Source organism: Phasianus colchicus, chromosome Z (assembly GCF_987193195.1).
Source record: "Phasianus colchicus chromosome Z, bPhaCol1.hap1.1, whole genome shotgun sequence".
NCBI lineage: Eukaryota > Metazoa > Chordata > Aves > Galliformes > Phasianidae > Phasianus > Phasianus colchicus.
The window spans coordinates 41,610,109-41,627,446 of NC_143476.1; the positions used below are offsets into that span (position 1 = coordinate 41,610,109).

The following is a 17,338-nucleotide window of genomic DNA, read 5'->3' on the forward strand; positions in this document are numbered from 1 at the left end:
TGGTATTTCTGTGACACTGCCATCTTGATGGGGGTAAGTGTGATCTTGAGGAGTGTAAAGCAGCATTTTGGTTAGAAAATGGGAGCTCTTCCTAAGAGCAGTGCTATTTCTGGGAGAAAAGGAGCTCTACTGGGCATAAAAATGGTGTATCTGTGATAAAATGCCACGTTTCTGAAAGAAACTGTCCTCTTGCGGAGTGTAATGCTGTATGTTCCGGAGGAAATGGGAAATATTCAGCAGAGTCCTGGTATTTCTGGGAGAAGAGGTCTGATGTGGGGGGGGGAAGGTGATGTATCTGTGAGAAAGCTGGTGTTTCTGGGAGAAAATGCCAGGTATTGGTGAGGAAACAGATGCTAGAGAGGGAAAAGGCCATCCCTTTGGGAGAGAAGTGGTATTTCTGGGAGAAAATGCCCCAAATCGGGGAGTAAGTGTCATCCTGAGGCGTGTCATGGAGTAGATCTGGGAGGAAATGGAGGTGTTTCAAAGAGTAGCGGCACTTCTGGGAGAAAATGTCCTCAGTGGGAAAGACAATATCCTCTTGAGGGAAGAAAACAGGTCTTTCTTACAGCAAATGTCATCCAATTGGGAGAAAATCTCCTCTCTTGGGGAGAAAAGTGGTCTTTCTGAGAGAAGGTGTCCTCTTCTTGGCTGCAAGTGTCCCATTTGGCATTGTCATGGAGGCTTTTTGGGGAGAAAGCGTGTGGCAGTTGTAAGAGAAGGGGTATTTCTGGGAGCAAATCTCCTCTTTTTGGAAGAGAAGGTGAAATTTCCAAGGGAAAAGTGGCATTTCTGGGAGGAAAGGACATAGCTGGGGGAGAAAAGTGGGAACCGGTGGGAAAGAAGATCTTGTACTGGAGAGCAACGGTGGTCTTTTTGGTGTACCAAGTGGTCTCTTGGGGAGACAACGTGGTAAATAGGGGAGACAATGTCCTCTGGAGGAGTGTCAAGTAGTATTTGGGAGAGCAAACGTCAGGTATTTCTCGGAAACCGGCTGTTTCTGGGAGATAGTAGCAGACTTGGTTGGAAGATGACAGGTGTTTGTGAGAAAGCTGGTATTTTGGGGAAAAAAGGCCGTTTTTTAAAGAATAAGCTGGCATTTCTGGGAGAATATGTCCCATCTTTGGGAGAAAACGGGTGTATGTGGGAGAAAATGTCGTGTATTTGGGAGAAAGCTGGTGTACGTGGGAGAAAAGGCCATTGTGATGGGAGTCAGTGTGATCTTGAGGAGTGGAAAGCAGTATTCTTGAGATGAAACGTGAGGTATTTCTAAGAGTCCTGGTATTTCTGGGAGAAAATGTCTTGTTTTGGAGAGCCAAAGTCCCATTTTGGGGGCAGAAGCTGGTATTTCTGTGACACTGCCATCTTGATGGGGGTAAGTGTGATCTTGAGGAGTGTAAAGCAGCATTTTGGTTAGAAAATGGGAGCTCTTCCTAAGAGCAGTGCTATTTCTGGGAGAAAAGGAGCTCTACTGGGCATAAAAATGGTGTATCTGTGATAAAATGCCACATTTCTGAAAGAAACTGTTTTCTTGCGGAGTGTAATGCTGTATGTTCCGGAGGAAATGGGAAATATTCAGCAGAGTCCTGGTATTTCTGGGAGAAGAGGTCTGATGTGGGGGGGGGAAGGTGATGTATCTGTGAGAAAGCTGGTGTTTCTGGGAGCAAATGCCAGGTATTGGTGAGGAAACAGATGCTAGAGAGGGAAAAGGCCATCCCTTTGGGAGAGAAGTGGTATTTCTGGGAGAAAATGCCCCAAATCGGGGAGTAAGTGTCATCCTGAGGCGTGTCATGGAGTAGATTTGGGAGGAAATGGAGGTGTTTCAAAGAGTAGCGGCACTTCTGGGAGAAAATGTCCTCAGTGGGAAAGACAATGTCCTCTTGAGGGAAGAAAACAGGTCTTTCTTACAGCAAATGTCATCCAATTGGGAGAAAATCTCCTCTCTTGGGGAGAAAAGTGGTCTTTCTGAGAGAAGGTGTCCTCTTCTTGGCTGCAAGTGTCCCATTTGGCATTGTCATGGAGGCTTTTTGGGGAGAAAGCGTGTGGCAGTTGTAAGAGAAGGGGTATTTCTGGGAGCAAATCTCCTCTTTTTGGAAGAGAAGGTGAAATTTCCAAGGGAAAAGTGGCATTTCTGGGAGGAAAGGACATAGCTGGGGGAGAAAAGTGGGAACCGGTGGGAAAGAAGATCTTGTACTGGAGAGCAACGGTGGTCTTTTTGGTGTGCCAAGTGGTCTCTTGGGGAGACAACGTGGTAAATAGGGGAGACAATGTCCTCTGGAGGAGTGTCAAGTAGTATTTGGGAGAGCAAACGTCAGGTATTTCTCGGAAACCGGCTGTTTCTGGGAGATAGTAGCAGACTTGGTTGGAAAATGACAGGTGTTTGTGAGAAAGCTGGTATTTTCGGGAAAAAAGGCCGTTTTTTTAAAGAATAAGCTGGCATTTCTGGGAGAATATGTCCCATCTTTGGGAGAAAACGGGTGTATGTGGGAGAAAATGTCGTGTATTTGGGAGAAAGCTGGTTTATGTGGGAGAAAAGGCCATTGTGATGGGAGTCAGTGTGATCTTGAGGAGTGGAAAGCAGTATTCTTGAGATGAAACGTGAGGTATTTCTAAGAGTCCTGGTATTTCTGGGAGAAAATGTCTAGTTTTGGAGAGCCAAAGTCCCATTTTGGGGGCAGAAGCTGGTATTTCTGTGACACTGCCATCTTGATGGGGGTAAGTGTGATCTTGAGGAGTGTAAAGCAGCATTTTGGTTAGAAAATGGGAGCTCTTCCTAAGAGCAGTGCTATTTCTGGGAGAAAAGGAGCTCTACTGGGCATAAAAATGGTGTATCTGTGATAAAATGCCACATTTCTGAAAGAAACTGTCCTCTTGCGGAGTGTAATGAGAGACCTCAGAGGCCTGTCCAGCCTGACCATGTGTATCTCCCCACTGCCATAATGTTGTCTTGCCCCAGACCTATACAAGGCTACAAAGTGAGTCACCAGCTCTGGATTCCTACTTAGGAGGGGTTTGCCATCAAGATAGACAGCAAGTCTCCATGTAACCCTCTCCTCTAGGTATCAGCCCTGGGAAACATGCTGCCAAATATTCTTCAGAAAAGCATCTTAGAGAGGTTTCTGTGAGCAGATGGGGGACATTTGATGAAGCAAACGGATGCTGGGTAAGCAGTAATTCTCACTCAACAACCAGCCTGGGGGCTCCGTTCTTTCTTCATTTCCATTCTTTCTGATGGAAATGTCCTTGAAACTTAACTTTTTCCTACTTTTCCAGTACTTGTTTGATACTTTCTTTTTCTAGTAAGCAAAAATTCTAAGCCCTTGTCCTCCAGTAACTGTCTTTCATTTTCTGATACAAAGATAACCTTTGGAGGCATGCCTTTTTCTGGGAAGCCAAGTTCTAACAGCAGAAAAAAATTTCAAAGGCTGTATGGAGAGCATCAACTACAATGGCAATAATATCACTGACCTTGCTAGAAGGAAGAAATTGGAACCTTCTAATGTGGTAAGAACATAACTTTATCATCATCTAAACTTCTGCTTCTCCTTCTAAGGAAAGTTTGTGAGTGTGTGTGACAGATGTTCTGAAATCATATAATATATAAAACAAAGTTTGTCACATGCCTAAAGATTTCATTATACATACTTTTATGATTTTTTTTTTTTGTTTGTTTGTTTGTTTGTTTTTAATATCTGGGAACCTGTTTCTGCTGGGATTTAAGTTTCAGCTTTACAGAATTAGCCTTCAGCATCAGATGAATGTTTTTTAAAAGAAAACCAGTAGATCAGTATATACATTTTTGCTTTCATCTTATAGTAACCCAAAACTAGGATGGACAATATTTATTGTTAAATCAATTGCAGTGTGTCAAGGATCTAAATCCTGTTATCTTCCATCCCCACAGAGCAAGTTGCGTGGGTGTGCAAAATCATGAGAAAGGGAAGGCTCAGAGCCATTTTATGGGAGCTCCGTAAAGCATCAAGATACTAAACTTTGAAACTGTTATTTAGCTTATTAACATTACAGGGATTATTAACATTACATTCTATTTTTTTCTCTCCAAAGCATTCATAGTTGCTTTCATGTTTAAACTTGTGTCTTTCTGTAAGGGTTGATCAGGAAATCACTTTAATTTCTGTATTTTTAAGAATCTAGGCGTTCCTAAAATAGTTGGTGGATTACATGAGCAATGTGGGTAGGAAATAAATGTATTATTACCCTGAATTTGAGATAGATCTGTTCAAGGCTTTCTTCTGTACAGTACTGCAGCCTTCACAAAGCCCTGCTCACAGTATGTATAGTTTGATTACTGCTTTTTTTCTTTATGTATTTTGCATAGTACATAACAGTAATGAAGAATAAGATATAAGATAAACATGTACAGTAGAAATAAAGTGCAATGATTCTTCTTGGACAGATGTGCAACTTCTGAGATGTCTGTAGGACAAATTCCAGCTTTTGAAAAGCATAGCACAGCTAACAGTTCTGTAGAGTGTCTATAAACTCCTCTTTCTGGTTTATTTGGATGTGAATTTTCTGTTTGCTTGTTTTGTTTGTTAGTTGATTACATTCTGTTGCCTGTGACATTAAAGCAAAATCTACATATGTAGATTTGGTAGTGTTAGAGGTTTACCACTAAACTGTGGCATGCTAGTTTAATCTGATGATTCACTTCTGAGAATATAAAAACAGAAGTGAACTTTGCTTTCAGATGAATTATTTAAATTTCTTCCGCTCTTCAAAAACAGAATCAGTTTCACTTATGAAATCAACATGGATGTTTATGTTTCTTACAAAAAAACTTTTATTCTTCTAGTTTTGAACCTGATTTAGCATGAAAAATACTAAGCTGAAACTACTATTTTTGTTAACCACGTTTATGTTAATGGCACTTAAGCAATCCAACCAGGATCAAAGCTCCATTGTAGGAACTGTGCAGATGCATAGCAGTAGACATATCCTGCCCTAAAGAAAAAGCAAAAATAAATAACGTAATGAAATGGAACACAAAGTAATTGGTAAAGTTATAAGAAGCATCATAGGGGGGAAAAAAAAATAGATGGACAAAGAATAAAAAAGAGGTTTGAGACAAAAATAAAAATGTTCTTACTGTCAGATTTCAGAAGTTGTACAAGGAAAAGGAGTAAAAAATTAAATTTATACGACGAGGATGTCCAGAAAATCTAAGAAGTTAATCTTGATTTTACATTGAACAAAAATAGAATGAATAAAAATCCTTAGGTCTCACAAATACGTATGTTATGATCATAAATGCACCATTAAGAGTCTTTCAACATCTTCTTAAGCAATTTATTCATTTTATCTTTAGAGGGTAACAATGTGGAGCAAAAAAGTTTTGCAGTCCTCTGTGATAGAACAAGTGGCAGCAAACCTTTGAGGAGAAAGAGTAAGATGGATGGCCTTAAACAGTTTTTGCTTTTATTAATGGAGCCTGATTTGTTTTCACAGAAATGAGGCAAATAATAAACATACACAGAAAGGAGAGTAGGAGATAGAAGGACAACAAGAAAAAAAAAATGGAGTGTCAAATTTTCTCCCAAATGGACTTGCAAGAGTTGACAGTGACTTACTAGAGCATTAATTTCTTCTTTACAGCTTTATTCAGGTCTAAGACAGAAAAAAAGAACATGCACACGAGTCTTCCAATCCATATTTTCTATGTTATTTAAAGCAATAAGGTTATGTATGGTATTTTATGTTGGTTTCATTTACATTTGCAGGTACTAAAATCTAACAAGTTTCTCAAAACCTGTAACAGAAAAATGCTGAGAAGAATCAAATTTATTGCTCTCTCTCTTCACATACATTGGGCTTATGATCCTCCCACTTCAGTGGCTGCTCTTCCATGTATTACTGAGTGCAATCATGTACAAATATAAGATAAACATTTTCTTTAAAGTATTTATAGTATGTTGCGCTCAAATAAATATTTGAGAAAATAAAGAAATAACCTGACAGCTATTAATCAGAGTTTTATTGCCTTTAATATATGATCCATCCTGATATAGCAATTATTGTTGTTTTAGTAAATGCATTACCTCACTTTTACAGGTTTATTTTCAGCCAGTATATATATCCTTTTGCTCAACACAACAGAGAACTTTCCAATAGCCAAAAAACATTCTGCCTTTAAATTAAATTAATCTTCTTGGAAATATCACTCTTCCAACTCTCCTGTTCTGTATGTCAGCTACTGCTCAAAGCTGTCTACTGTTCCTCCTGTTAACCATACAGTTATTAAAACTTGGTATATGAATACCTTTTCATCATATTTATCCACAATAAATGAATGAGACTTCTCCCCATAGAATCTTTCTATGAAACTTTCCATCCCTCTGTCTTTCTGCTAAATCTCAAATAATCTGAACTGCAGTTCATTTAGATATTAGACCTCAGGTTCAGATAACATCCTTGAGGTAATAAAATGTTATTGTCTGACAGATCTAAAGTGATATTTTTCCTGTAGGAAATTCCATGGGGCACTTACACTGAAACTGAGAAGTGTTTTTCCTTCTCTTGCTGAGTGAGGGTTTAAATAGGAAATGCATATACACAGAGCAAAATTTGGAAGGTAACATTTCCCATCAGGTCTTTTCAGTATTACAGAGCAAGAAAAAGATTTTTAAGACTTGCATGTGCTGATTAAGGTGATTGAATTTTTTCTACTATTATTTTCCTTTTAGTTTAGCAATAAAGAAATACATTAAAAAAATGCAGTAGGGGAAAGATCTGCCCATGGATTTGTTGTATTTGTGCATATCTAAATAGCAGTACAGGCATCCTGTCATCCCAAGGACACCATGGAGTATTCATATAATATAAAGAGAGATGATGGGGATTTTCTAATAACTAAATTGGAAATCAGAAATGTTACTTTTTTTTTTTTTTTTTTTTTTTTTTCCCAATTTACCAGTTTGCAAGCAATGCCTCCTTTTCCATAAAGACAGCTCTTCAAGAAAGCCCATTTCTAACACTCACAGACCTGTGCAGAACACCGTTTTTCATAGATGACAGACAGTAACTTTACAATAACATCAGCCATTTCTTTCAACACTGTCACAAATACCATTCAACAACAAATAGCATTCAACTAGGCCTCAACTTCCTAATTTCATTGAAGCCTGTATACCTTTCATTCAGTGTTAACATTACTTGAAAAAAAGTGTTTGGACGTTACATTATATTATCCTCAGTTCATCGTGTTGTAGCAGATCTAATCTTTAATGAAAACGAGACATGTAGGAATCCTATTTGAACTTTTCTTTTATCTTCACTCTTATTTCAAAAAGAAAGTAGTTGATTAAACACACCTAGTGACAAACCAACATGTGATTATCATCTATAATAAATGATACTCCTGCTTGCTAGTATAATTGTATTTGCTCTTCTTGTTGCCTTTGCTTGCTTCATCCACACCAGTAGATGTGTTGAGAAAACTGACTGGGAGAAAAGAGGTCATTCCCTGGTCCTGGTTACAAAGACAGCACAGACACAGCCCATGGTGACTGAAAAACAAGGAATAAAGAGGTTCAAGACTGTACTGCAAAAGTGTATTGCAACTGCAGGTTGCTTAAAGAAGTAGAAGCAAAGGGAATGTCCACAGGTTTGAAAAAGTGGCCTGCAACTACACAATATTCATTGTTTCAGAAAGGAGATTTAACGATGCAAAATCTTTGGCAAGAAAACAGTTGTTTTTAGGGATCAAATAGAGAGAAAAATAGTGCTGGGGACCTAGACTCCATTTAGGACATAATACTTGTCTTGTCTCTACACATGAAAATATTTTAAATTACTAGCTGAGAGATCAGGGGTCCTGAACCATGGTATGTTCATTATTGTTGATTGCATGTACTGTGTCATATCACTTAAAAAATTAAAAACATTAATGGCACTGAAATTTCAAACTGGGTGCACGTACCACTGTGCATAGCAACTGACAAGCTATTATCTACGTTGATTAAAACTCTTAGTGCTAGTGTTTTAGCTTCTCCAAAAGCAAGGAATAAACAATTTGAATGTAGGCTTTATCAGTATTTGTACTTGTAATAAAACCAGGAATATTCATAGAATCATAGAATCATAGAATTTTTTTTTGAGTTGGAAGGGACTCTTACAGACCATTGAGTCCAGTTCCCCAGTAATGAACAGGGACACCCACAGAGGTCAGAGACCTCAGAGGCCTGTCCAGCCTGACCATGAATATCTCCCCACTGCCATAATGTTGTCTTGCCCCAGACCTATACAAGACTACAAAGTGAGTCACCAGCTCTGGATTCCTACTTAGGAGGGGTTTGCCATCAAGATAGACAGCAAGTCTCCATGTAACCCTCTCCTCTAGGCATCAGCCCTGGGAAACATGCTGCCAAATATTCTTCAGAAAAGCATCTTAGAGAGGTTTCTGTGAGCAGATGGGGGACATTTGATGAAGCAAACGGATGCTGGGTAAGCAGTAATTCTCACTCAACAACCAGCCTGGGGGCTCCGTTCTTTCTTCATTTCCATTCTTTCTGATGGAAATGTCCTTGAAACTTAATTGAGTTTGCATGGAATTTTACACTTTTTGGATTTCTAATCTTTCTCATCATTAATCCTTAAATATGTGTTCCACAATACCACTAACCAATTATAGAAAAATAATTTAAAATAATCATGTATCAAACTTTTTTAAAATTCTATTTGGAAGGTAGGAGACCTAATTACAGGCATGGGACTTTAATGTATGTGCTGAAAACTGAAACTCAATATCTACTTTTTCATTGCTCTTCAGCCACCTGAGCAAATAGATTACCTCCTGTGATAGGTTTCTGACAGTCCCTCTTAGTTTGACAGTTATTTTAGAGAGAGTCACTTTTGTATATAATGAAAGGAAAAGTTGCCAAGCATACGTACATATTTTATGTTTCTTAAAACTTAAAAGCTAGAGGAAAGACTCCATTTTTAGTCATGCCATTTTAAATTCAGAGTATTTGTACTGTCCGCCAGGTTTACATCAATGACACAGAATGGCATCTAGCCCAGGGCTGAGTTACATTTCTTGCACAGGAAGGGCAGCTTTTATAATTGAGTGTATCAGTTACTGCTTTGAACATTTTTTGTGTTACTACATTCATGTGAAAATATGATGTGCATTTTCGCATCTTCTATGTATGCCAAAAGAATTAAAAGCAATTTCGATCAAAGTGTATCCTTGAAATTGCAACAAAAAAAATATATAAATATTAAAAACAATAAAACAAAACAAGACTTACTCCCCGATTTGGGGCATTTTCTCCCAGAAATACCACTTCTCTCCCAAAGGGATGGCCTTTTCCCTCTCTAGCATCTGTTTCCTCACCAATACCTGGCATTTTCTCCCAGAAACACCAGCTTTCTCACAGATACATCACCTTCCCCCCCACATCAGACCTCTTCTCCCAGAAATACCAGGACTCTGCTGAATATTTCCCATTTCCTCCGGAACATACAGCATTACACTCCGCAAGAGGACAGTTTCTTTCAGAAACGTGGCATTTTATCACAGATACACCATTTTTATGCCCAGTAGAGTTCCTTTTCTCCCAGAAATAGCACTGCTCTTAGGAAGAGCTCCCATTTTCTAACCAAAATGCTGCTTTACACTCCTCAAGATCACACTTACCCCCATCAAGATGGCAGTGTCACAGAAATACCAGCTTCTGCCCCCAAAATGGGACTTTGGCTCTCCAAAACAAGACATTTTCTCCCAGAAATACCAGGACTCTTAGAAATACCTCACGTTTCATCTCAAGAATACTGCTTTCCACTCCTCAAGATCACACTGACTCCCATCACAATGGCCTTTTCTCCCACGTACACCAGCTTTCTCCCAAATACACGACATTTTCTCCCACATACACCCGTTTTCTCCCAAAGATGGGACATATTCTCCCAGAAATGCCAGCTTATTCTTTAAAAAACGGCCTTTTTTCCCCAAAATACCAGCTTTCTCACAAACACCTGTCATTTTCCAACCAAGTCTGCTACTATCTCCCAGAAACAGCCGGTTTCCGAGAAATACCTGACGTTTGCTCTCCCAAATACTACTTGACACTCCTCCAGAGGACATTGTCTCCCCTATTTACCACGTTGTCTCCCCAAGAGACCACTTGGCACACCAAAAAGACCACCGTTGCTCTCCAGTACAAGATCTTCTTTCCCACCGGTTCCCACTTTTCTCCCCCAGCTATGTCATTTCCTCCCAGAAATGCCACTTTTCCCTTGGAAATTTCACCTTCTCTTCCAAAAAGAGGAGATTTGCTCCCAGAAATACCCCTTCTCTTACAACTGCCACACGCTTTCTCCCCAAAAAGCCTCCATGACAATGCCAAATGGGACACTTGCAGCCAAGAAGAGGACACCTTCTCTCAGAAAGACCACTTTTCTCCCCAAGAGAGGAGATTTTCTCCCAATTGGATGACATTTGCTGTAAGAAAGACCTGTTTTCTTCCCTCAAGAGGACATTGTCTTTCCCACTGAGGACATTTTCTCCCAGAAGTGCCGCTACTCTTTGAAACACCTCCATTTCCTCCCAAATCTACTCCATGACACGCCTCAGGATGACACTTACTCCCCGATTTGGGGCATTTTCTCCCAGAAATACCACTTCTCTCCCAAAGGGATGGCCTTTTCCCTCTCTAGCATCTGTTTCCTCACCAATACCTGGCATTTGCTCCCAGAAACACCAGCTTTCTCACAGATACATCACCTTCCCCCCCCCACATCAGACCTCTTCTCCCAGAAATACCAGGACTCTGCTGAATATTTCCCATTTCCTCCGGAACATACAGCATTACACTCCGCAAGAGGACAGTTTCTTTCAGAAACGTGGCATTTTATCACAGATACACCATTTTTATGCCCAGTAGAGCTCCTTTTCTCCCAGAAATAGCACTGCTCTTAGGAAGAGCTCCCATTTTCTAACCAAAATGCTGCTTTACACTCCTCAAGATCACACTTACCCCCATCAAGATGGCAGTGTCACAGAAATACCAGCTTCTGCCCCCAAAATGGGACTTTGGCTCTCCAAAACAAGACATTTTCTCCCAGAAATACCAGGACTCTTAGAAATACCTCACGTTTCATCTCAAGAATACTGCTTTCCACTCCTCAAGATCACACTGACTCCCATCACAATGGCCTTTTCTCCCACGTACGCCAGCTTTCTCCCAAATACACGACATTTTCTCCCACATACACCCGTTTTCTCCCAAAGATGGGACATATTCTCCCAGAAATGCCAGCTTATTCTTTAAAAAACGGCCTTTTTTCCCCAAAATACCAGCTTTCTCACAAACACCTGTCATTTTCCAACCAAGTCTGCTACTATCTCCCAGAAACAGCCGGTTTCCGAGAAATACCTGACGTTTGCTCTCCCAAATACTACTTGACACTCCTCCAGAGGACATTGTCTCCCCTATTTACCACGTTGTCTCCCCAAGAGACCACTTGGCACACCAAAAAGACCACCGTTGCTCTCCAGTACAAGATCTTCTTTCCCACCGGTTCCCACTTTTCTCCCCCAGCTATGTCATTTCCTCCCAGAAATGCCACTTTTCCCTTGGAAATTTCACCTTCTCTTCCAAAAAGAGGAGATTTGCTCCCAGAAATACCCCTTCTCTTACAACTGCCACACGCTTTCTCCCCAAAAAGCCTCCATGACAATGCCAAATGGGACACTTGCAGCCAAGAAGAGGACACCTTCTCTCAGAAAGACCACTTTTCTCCCCAAGAGAGGAGATTTTCTCCCAATTGGATGACATTTGCTGTAAGAAAGACCTGTTTTCTTCCCTCAAGAGGACATTGTCTTTCCCACTGAGGACATTTTCTCCCAGAAGTGCCGCTACTCTTTGAAACACCTCCATTTCCTCCCAAATCTACTCCATGACACGCCTCAGGATGACACTTACTCCCCGATTTGGGGCATTTTCTCCCAGAAATACCACTTCTCTCCCAAAGGGATGGCCTTTTCCCTCTCTAGCATCTGTTTCCTCACCAATACCTGGCATTTGCTCCCAGAAACACCAGCTTTCTCACAGATACATCACCTTCCCCCCCCCACATCAGACCTCTTCTCCCAGAAATACCAGGACTCTGCTGAATATTTCCCATTTCCTCCGGAACATACAGCATTACACTCCGCAAGAGGACAGTTTCTTTCAGAAACGTGGCATTTTATCACAGATACACCATTTTTATGCCCAGTAGAGCTCCTTTTCTCCCAGAAATAGCACTGCTCTTAGGAAGAGCTCCCATTTTCTAACCAAAATGCTGCTTTACACTCCTCAAGATCACACTTACCCCCATCAAGATGGCAGTGTCACAGAAATACCAGCTTCTGCCCCCAAAATGGGACTTTGGCTCTCCAAAACAAGACATTTTCTCCCAGAAATACCAGGACTCTTAGAAATACCTCACGTTTCATCTCAAGAATACTGCTTTCCACTCCTCAAGATCACACTGACTCCCATCACAATGGCCTTTTCTCCCACGTACACCAGCTTTCTCCCAAATACACGACATTTTCTCCCACATACACCCGTTTTCTCCCAAAGATGGGACATATTCTCCCAGAAATGCCAGCTTATTCTTTAAAAAACGGCCTTTTTTCCCCAAAATACCAGCTTTCTCACAAACACCTGTCATTTTCCAACCAAGTCTGCTACTATCTCCCAGAAACAGCCGGTTTCCGAGAAATACCTGACGTTTGCTCTCCCAAATACTACTTGACACTCCTCCAGAGGACATTGTCTCCCCTATTTACCACGTTGTCTCCCCAAGAGACCACTTGGCACACCAAAAAGACCAGCGTTGCTCTCCAGTACAAGATCTTCTTTCCCACCGGTTCCCACTTTTCTCCCCCAGCTATGTCATTTCCTCCCAGAAATGCCACTTTTCCCTTGGAAATTTCACCTTCTCTTCCAAAAAGAGGAGATTTGCTCCCAGAAATACCCCTTCTCTTACAACTGCCACACGCTTTCTCCCCAAAAAGCCTCCATGACAATGCCAAATGGGACACTTGCAGCCAAGAAGAGGACACCTTCTCTCAGAAAGACCACTTTTCTCCCCAAGAGAGGAGATTTTCTCCCAGTTGGATGACATTTGCTGTAAGAAAGACCTGTTTTCTTCCCTCAAGAGGACATTGTCTTTCCCACTGAGGACATTTTCTCCCAGAAGTGCCGCTACTCTTTGAAACACCTCCATTTCCTCCCAGATCTACTCCATGACACGCCTCAGGATGACACTTACTCCCCGATTTGGGGCATTTTCTCCCAGAAATACCACTTCTCTCCCAAAGGGATGGCCTTTTCCCTCTCTAGCATCTGTTTCCTCACCAATACCTGGCATTTGCTCCCAGAAACACCAGCTTTCTCACAGATACATCACCTTCCCCCCCCCACATCAGACCTCTTCTCCCAGAAATACCAGGACTCTGCTGAATATTTCCCATTTCCTCCGGAACATACAGCATTACACTCCGCAAGAGGACAGTTTCTTTCAGAAACGTGGCATTTTATCACAGATACACCATTTTTATGCCCAGTAGAGCTCCTTTTCTCCCAGAAATAGCACTGCTCTTAGGAAGAGCTCCCATTTTCTAACCAAAATGCTGCTTTACACTCCTCAAGATCACACTTACCCCCATCAAGATGGCAGTGTCACAGAAATACCAGCTTCTGCCCCCAAAATGGGACTTTGGCTCTCCAAAACAAGACATTTTCTCCCAGAAATACCAGGACTCTTAGAAATACCTCACGTTTCATCTCAAGAATACTGCTTTCCACTCCTCAAGATCACACTGACTCCCATCACAATGGCCTTTTCTCCCACGTACACCAGCTTTCTCCCAAATACACGACATTTTCTCCCACATACACCCGTTTTCTCCCAAAGATGGGACATATTCTCCCAGAAATGCCAGCTTATTCTTTAAAAAACGGCCTTTTTTCCCCAAAATACCAGCTTTCTCACAAACACCTGTCATTTTCCAACCAAGTCTGCTACTATCTCCCAGAAACAGCCGGTTTCCGAGAAATACCTGACGTTTGCTCTCCCAAATACTACTTGACACTCCTCCAGAGGACATTGTCTCCCCTATTTACCACGTTGTCTCCCCAAGAGACCACTTGGCACACCAAAAAGACCAGCGTTGCTCTCCAGTACAAGATCTTCTTTCCCACCGGTTCCCACTTTTCTCCCCCAGCTATGTCATTTCCTCCCAGAAATGCCACTTTTCCCTTGGAAATTTCACCTTCTCTTCCAAAAAGAGGAGATTTGCTCCCAGAAATACCCCTTCTCTTACAACTGCCACAAGCTTTCTCCCCAAAAAGCCTCCATGACAATGCCAAATGGGACACTTGCAGCCAAGAAGAGGACACCTTCTCTCAGAAAGACCACTTTTCTCCCCAAGAGAGGAGATTTTCTCCCAATTGGATGACATTTGCTGTAAGAAAGACCTGTTTTCTTCCCTCAAGAGGACATTGTCTTTCCCACTGAGGACATTTTCTCCCAGAAGTGCCGCTACTCTTTGAAACACCTCCATTTCCTCCCAAATCTACTCCATGACACGCCTCAGGATGACACTTACTCCCCGATTTGGGGCATTTTCTCCCAGAAATACCACTTCTCTCCCAAAGGGATGGCCTTTTCCCTCTCTAGCATCTGTTTCCTCACCAATACCTGGCATTTTCTCCCAGAAACACCAGCTTTCTCACAGATACATCACCTTCCCCCCCCCACATCAGACCTCTTCTCCCAGAAATACCAGGACTCTGCTGAATATTTCCCATTTCCTCCGGAACATACAGCATTACACTCCGCAAGAGGACAGTTTCTTTCAGAAACGTGGCATTTTATCACAGATACACCATTTTTATGCCCAGTAGAGCTCCTTTTCTCCCAGAAATAGCACTGCTCTTAGGAAGAGCTCCCATTTTCTAACCAAAATGCTGCTTTACACTCCTCAAGATCACACTTACCCCCATCAAGATGGCAGTGTCACAGAAATACCAGCTTCTGCCCCCAAAATGGGACTTTGGCTCTCCAAAACAAGACATTTTCTCCCAGAAATACCAGGACTCTTAGAAATACCTCACGTTTCATCTCAAGAATACTGCTTTCCACTCCTCAAGATCACACTGACTCCCATCACAATGGCCTTTTCTCCCACGTACACCAGCTTTCTCCCAAATACACGACATTTTCTCCCACATACACCCGTTTTCTCCCAAAGATGGGACATATTCTCCCAGAAATGCCAGCTTATTCTTTAAAAAACGGCCTTTTTTCCCCAAAATACCAGCTTTCTCACAAACACCTGTCATTTTCCAACCAAGTCTGCTACTATCTCCCAGAAACAGCCGGTTTCCGAGAAATACCTGACGTTTGCTCTCCCAAATACTACTTGACACTCCTCCAGAGGACATTGTCTCCCCTATTTACCACGTTGTCTCCCCAAGAGACCACTTGGCACACCAAAAAGACCACCGTTGCTCTCCAGTACAAGATCTTCTTTCCCACCGGTTCCCACTTTTCTCCCCCAGCTATGTCATTTCCTCCCAGAAATGCCACTTTTCCCTTGGAAATTTCACCTTCTCTTCCAAAAAGAGGAGATTTGCTCCCAGAAATACCCCTTCTCTTACAACTGCCACACGCTTTCTCCCCAAAAAGCCTCCATGACAATGCCAAATGGGACACTTGCAGCCAAGAAGAGGACACCTTCTCTCAGAAAGACCACTTTTCTCCCCAAGAGAGGAGATTTTCTCCCAATTGGATGACATTTGCTGTAAGAAAGACCTGTTTTCTTCCCTCAAGAGGACATTGTCTTTCCCACTGAGGACATTTTCTCCCAGAAGTGCCGCTACTCTTTGAAACACCTCCATTTCCTCCCAAATCTACTCCATGACACGCCTCAGGATGACACTTACTCCCCGATTTGGGGCATTTTCTCCCAGAAATACCACTTCTCTCCCAAAGGGATGGCCTTTTCCCTCTCTAGCATCTGTTTCCTCACCAATACCTGGCATTTGCTCCCAGAAACACCAGCTTTCTCACAGATACATCACCTTCCCCCCCCCCCTCATCAGACCTCTTCTCCCAGAAATACCAGGACTCTGCTGAATATTTCCCATTTCCTCCGGAACATACAGCATTACACTCCGCAAGAGGACAGTTTCTTTCAGAAAGGTGGCATTTTATCACAGATACACCATTTTTATGCCCAGTAGAGCTCCTTTTCTCCCAGAAATAGCACTGCTCTTAGGAAGAGCTCCCATTTTCTAACCAAAATGCTGCTTTACACTCCTCAAGATCACACTTACCCCCATCAAGATGGCAGTGTCACAGAAATACCAGCTTCTGCCCCCAAAATGGGACTTTGGCTCTCCAAAACAAGACATTTTCTCCCAGAAATACCAGGACTCTTAGAAATACCTCACGTTTCATCTCAAGAATACTGCTTTCCACTCCTCAAGATCACACTGACTCCCATCACAATGGCCTTTTCTCCCACGTACGCCAGCTTTCTCCCAAATACACGACATTTTCTCCCACATACACCCGTTTTCTCCCAAAGATGGGACATATTCTCCCAGAAATGCCAGCTTATTCTTTAAAAAACGGCCTTTTTTCCCCAAAATACCAGCTTTCTCACAAACACCTGTCATTTTCCAACCAAGTCTGCTACTATCTCCCAGAAACAGCCGGTTTCCGAGAAATACCTGACGTTTGCTCTCCCAAATACTACTTGACACTCCTCCAGAGGACATTGTCTCCCCTATTTACCACGTTGTCTCCCCAAGAGACCACTTGGCACACCAAAAAGACCACCGTTGCTCTCCAGTACAAGATCTTCTTTCCCACCGGTTCCCACTTTTCTCCCCCAGCTATGTCCTTTCCTCCCAGAAATGCCACTTTTCCCTTGGAAATTTCACCTTCTCTTCCAAAAAGAGGAGATTTGCTCCCAGAAATACCCCTTCTCTTACAACTGCCACACGCTTTCTCCCCAAAAAGCCTCCATGACAATGCCAAATGGGACACTTGCAGCCAAGAAGAGGACACCTTCTCTCAGAAAGACCACTTTTCTCCCCAAGAGAGGAGATTTTCTCCCAATTGGATGACATTTGCTGTAAGAAAGACCTGTTTTCTTCCCTCAAGAGGACATTGTCTTTCCCACTGAGGACATTTTCTCCCAGAAGTGCCGCTACTCTTTGAAACACCTCCATTTCCTCCCAAATCTACTCCATGACACGCCTCAGGATGACACTTACTCCCCGATTTGGGGCATTTTCTCCCAGAAATACCACTT

General features: G+C 42.0%; 1 long non-coding RNA gene across 4 annotated transcripts; it reads left to right on the forward strand.

Moving 5' to 3' along the window:
- Positions 1-3,012: 3,012 nt before the first annotated feature.
- Positions 3,013-8,464, forward strand: LOC149912914 (uncharacterized). 4 transcript variants are annotated; one of them, XR_016462196.1, is made up of 3 exons: positions 3,013-3,160; positions 3,357-3,501; positions 5,467-5,485. It is a non-coding gene; the product is annotated as an uncharacterized LOC149912914 (long non-coding RNA). The 4 variants fall into 4 exon arrangements; XR_016462195.1 differs by lacking the exon at positions 5,467-5,485 and adding an exon at positions 3,902-3,920; XR_016462194.1 differs by lacking the exon at positions 5,467-5,485 and adding an exon at positions 5,739-5,858 and having other exon boundaries at positions 3,014-3,160.
- The last annotated feature ends 8,874 nt before the right edge of the window (positions 8,465-17,338 follow it).